The sequence below is a fragment of the Triticum dicoccoides genome, chromosome 5B (genome assembly GCF_002162155.2).
Source record: "Triticum dicoccoides isolate Atlit2015 ecotype Zavitan chromosome 5B, WEW_v2.0, whole genome shotgun sequence".
NCBI lineage: Eukaryota > Viridiplantae > Streptophyta > Magnoliopsida > Poales > Poaceae > Triticum > Triticum dicoccoides.
In genome coordinates, this window is record NC_041389.1 from 86,053,467 (window position 1) to 86,058,645 (window position 5,179).

Genomic DNA, 5,179 nt, shown 5'->3' on the forward strand with positions numbered 1-5,179 from the left:
AAAAACCACAGCCACATAAACGCTGACGCGTGGATGCCTATTGGTCCCGGTTGGTGCCACCAACCGGGACCAAAGGCCCTCCTGCCTGGGCTCAGGGGACAGGCCACGTGGAGGCCCTTCTGTCCCGGTTCTGGATTGAACCGGGACTAAAGGGGTCAGGGCATTAGTACCGACCCTTTAGTCCCGGTTCATGAACCGGGACTAAAGGCCCTCACCAACCGGGACAATAGGCCCTTTTTCTACTAGTGGTGTGTGTGTGGGGGGGGGGCACAACACTCTATGGATGAAATTATAAAGTTTCATATTGTATATTTCATTCATGTCCTCACGGTCATTATGGTGGTTTTGAAGTCCTGGAGCCTTCGCTGTAAGCTTCGTCTTCTTTTCTTGTACGCTTGTTAGCATCTCCATGTTTAATTATACTCTAGTGCATATCCTTCTTGTTCATGATAGGTTTCATTCTTGTGTAATATAAATTCTGACTTAGATAGAATTATATTCTCATAAGCACTTGAAAGACTTCCTAGAACAAAAGTACATGATACTTGAGTTGGCATGTGCAAGCTAAGCCATTGGTCCTTGTGTTTCCTGGAATTTGAACTAGTATATGGCCGCATGGGCTAAGAGTGTAATTGTGGCGCGGATGTTCTTATCATGTACTCACACTCCTCATATAGGTGAATAATTGTTAACTTCTATTTTAGGTGATCCAAAGAATGCATGTCTCAAACAACTAGACAAGGCCCTGGAAAATCTCCGTTTGTTCAAGGCAGACATGCTTGACTACGACGCAGTGGCAACTGCGTTTGTCGGGTGCGATGGTGTCTTCCATCTTGCCTCTCCAGTGCCCATAGACAAGATGGTCGATAAAGAGGCAAGCAATGAAATACATTCACTTGAGGCTGGTTGGCTGATTTTCAATCTTACAATTCTAGTAATTTGTTGTTGCAATCATTTACATGAAATATAATTGACATAGTAAAATTAACACATTTCAAATTAAACTAAAAATTAGATTTAAATTTAAGATACAAATCAAAATTCAGAAAAATGTATCATTTGTGTACAACAAATTAGGAATTCTAGAAAGAAAAATGGTTTGAATTTGATATTAGTTTAATTCATTAAGACTTAGTAGATTGCATTTCAATTCTAAATCGGAATGAGAAATATAAAGAAAAAATGTAATATAGAGAATAATTGTAATGATTTCTAGGATAAAAAACATTCATTCTAAAGTAAGTGAGGGCAAGTTATAAATTTTATTCAATCTAATTAGTTACTATGTTTCATAAAATGTTGAAATGGCCACGTTAGAAGCTGCATGGTCTTGTTAGACGGGGCACTCTGTCAAAATGTGTATATTCCTTATGTCAAGTAAACGACAAAACGATGCACAAATTATGGGTAAAAATAAGGAGGGTGGTAAAAAAATATTTCAGCACTACACAGGTAGGGGTGAAAAGTAGTATTCAACATTTTCAATCTATACCTGCAACAACATTAGGTCTGGTCATAACAACATTTTCTTAGGATGTAAATATGTTTTTTATGAGGTCAAGTAAGATTGTAAGTATTACAAGCTCACTCTTTCTTAGGTACACATGTAATTCTTAATAAGGACCTAAGTTTGAATTGTGCAGAAAGAGATGATGGCTCCTACTGTTAATGGCACCATGAATGTGGTTAAGGCTTGCTCTGCTATGAGCGTTCAAAAACTTATTGTGGTTTCATCCGGCGCTGCTATTACTTTGAACCCAAATTGGCCTCTAGATAAACTGAAAGATTAGTTGCTGGTCAGACAAAGAGTTCTGCAAGGAAAATGAGGTCAGCAACGATGATTATTTAAGATATTCATGCACCAAGTCTCCAGAGAGATTGATATTCACCACGGAACACATGTAAACATGCTGATGTATACCTTAATTAGTTTCTTTATGTGAAAATACAATAATTTTTATATTTCATAAATCCTAAAATTGTGCAAGATCTACAAATGGTTAGTAACTTATTCCTAGAGAGGGCCGTTGAGAGGTACTAGGGCAGGCGGACTAACTTACTTCTGGCAGATCTGGTATGCCCTTGCCAAGACGGAAGCTGAAGAGATGGCCCTGGAATACGCAGAGAGAAATGGATTACATGTCATTACATTTTGCTCCGGTGCGGTCTTTGGCCCACTGTTGCAGGCTGATGTGCTCAATATTACCACCAAATACCTCCGCTATATCATAAAAGGTTTAGTGGTGATCTATTCATCATGTTTTCTAAACATTTCTCTTCTCATTTATCCCAAGGATTACATTAGTACTACATTAGTTCAACAAAGGAGTTCAAGAAAGAGATAAATTATTATTTTCTTCTTCTTTACCCTATTATATCTCCATTAGTTGGATTAATTGCAGGAGGTCCTGACACAATAAATAACAAATTCTGGCCCATAGTAGACGTCCGTGATGTTGCTGATGCACTACTGCTGTTATACAACAAGGCAGGACCATATCAGAGGTACATATGTTCAGAGCACCAAATTGACATAAAATATTTGGTGGATTTGATGAAGAGCATGTACCCCAGCTATAACTATGCAGACAAGTAAGTCATATCAACATACTTTCATGTTTGTGGTTATGTGGTTATTATTTCCACCAGATTTTCACCACTTTTTTTGTTTAGACTGGTTGATGTGGATTATAAGCTTGGGATGAATTCAGATAAACTTAAGAATCTAGGATGGAAACCGAGGAAGTTGGAGGAGACACTCGCAGATAGCGTCGAGTCATACGAGAAATCAGGAATCCTTAATGCGGAGGAGGAACCTTGTCGTGTTCCGTATTTCTACCGTATGCCACATGTCCTGGAGTGAATGGACATTGTTGTTCACCTATTGTTGTGTCATGGTTTCTGCATTTGCTTGAAAGTTGAAACTTCACTGGATACATTTCGTAAAACAGAAATAAGACTCGCGAGTTAACCATGTGTATATGTTTATCTATGTTTGAGATATCCAATTTCCACCCCTCAAAGATTGAAAATTAGTGGTTTTTGTCCCAAATTTGTAAACTGGTGTTTCTGCAAACCTAGGCTTCAATGTGGTGGTTTTCTTCAATTCACTCAAGAAAACCAGTTACTACACAACCTCAAAAATCTCAAAAACGTTTAATTCCCGCCTCGCCCTAGTAGAAACTGCTTTCCGCATATATTAGAGGTTTTGACTGAGTTACCACGTCATCCGAGGGTTGCCCAACTCGCCGCAGCGGGTAACTAACACGCGCCTTTAAAATCTATCCACCCAGGCTGTCACAAACAACACCATCAAAAGCAGTGGTGCCGCTTCCATGATCGCCATTGACAGGCGGGGCTAGACCCACCTCTATCCCCCACACACGCCGCTCCAAATCACCCGCATTGTCCCGCCTTTGGTGCCTTTTCTTATTGCCCAACACTGGTGCTCTACCAACCTCCATGTCAATATTGTGTGCCCCCCTCAGCCTCCTACGCCCCTCCTACCATCGGCGTCTCTACATGCTTGATTTTTGTTGATGTTCCCATGTTGTGTGCCACTTCTAATATCCCACTCTAGCGTCAAGCTGACACTGATCCCGCCTCATTTCATCCCTCAGCCCATGCCACCGCTGCTGGGCTGCTCCTCCCTCTCACCCCGATGACGCTACCTGCCTACCACTTCTCTCGCATTGTGCATTGCTACGACTCCATGGACGTCATGCTGCGTTGTGCCGCTGATGCACCTTGGCTGCTCCGCACCCTGCACTTCACGCCCGTGAGAGCCACAATCACCACTCCTACGAGAGTGCCGACTATATTCTCATGGACACCCCCACAAAAAATAAAGATTCACATGGACACTAGAGCGGCCTGAATTGAAGCCATCGTTGGTGCAACATGCGAAGTTAGCATGATCGATGATCGAGGTGGGATGGTAGAAGGCTTGAGGCCAGGGATGGAGGAGTCAATGACAGTGACAATACCATCTGGATCGACAACAATGTGTGGTGTCTGTTGGGGAACGTAGCAATAATTCAAAAATTTCCTACGTGTCACCAAGATCAATCTAGGAGATGCTAGCAATGAGAAAAAGAGAGGGAGTGCATCTTCATACCTCTTGAAGATCACGAAACAGAAGCGTTACAAGAACGCGGATGATGGAGTCGTACTCGCGGTGATTCAAATCGCGGAAGATCCAATCTAGCACCGGACGGACGGCGCCTTCGTGTTCAACACACGTACAACTCGGGGACGTCTCCTCCTTCTTGATCCAGCAAGGAGAGAGGAGAAGTTGAGGGAGATCTCCGGCAGCACGACGGCGTGGTGGTGGAGCTTGTGGTATTTCTGCAGGGCTTCGCCAAGCTCTACGGAGGAGGAGGAGGAGGAGGTGTTGGGAAGGGAGGGGTTGCGCCAGGGAAGGGGTGATGCAGCCCTCCCACCCCCCCTCTATTTATAGGGTGAAGGGGAGAGGGGGACGGCCCCTCTAGATCCCATCTAGAGGGGGGCGGCGGCCGGGAGGGGGAGACTTGCCCCCCAATCAAGGTGAAGGCGCCCCCCTCCCCTAGGGTTTCCAAACCCTAGGTGCCTTGGGCCCTTGGGAGGCACACCAGCCCACTAGGGGGCTGGTTCCCTCCCATATTCAGCCCATTAAGTCCTCGGGGCAGGTGGCCCCACCCGGTGGACCTTCGGACACCTTTCGGTGGTCCCGCTACAGTACCGATAACCCCCGAAACCATTCCGGCGACTGAAACTGGACTTCCCATATATAAATCTTCACCTCTGGACCATTGCGGAACTCCTCATGACGTCCAGGATATCATCCGGGACTCCTAACAACCTTCGGTAACCACATACAATTTCCCATAACAACTCTAGCGTCACCGAGCCTTAAGTGTGTAGACCCTACGGGTTCGGGAACCATGCAGACATGACCGAGATGTTCTCCAGCCAATAACCAACAGCGGGATCCGGATACCCATGTTGGCTTCCACATGTTCCACGATGATCTCATCGGATGAACCACGATGTTGGGGATTCAATCAATCCCGTATACAATTCCCTTTGTCCACCGGTATGTTACTTGCCCAAGATTCGATCGTCGGTATCCCAATACCTCGTTCAATCTCATTACCGGCAAGACTCTTTACTCGTTCCGTAACGCATGATACCGTGGCTA

The 5,179-nt window shown here is 44.4% G+C and overlaps 1 pseudogene; it reads left to right on the forward strand.

Moving 5' to 3' along the window:
* Positions 1-2,863, forward strand: part of LOC119309142 — a 14,956-nt pseudogene extending 12,093 nt beyond the window's left edge.
* Positions 2,864-5,179: the final 2,316 nt, after the last annotated feature.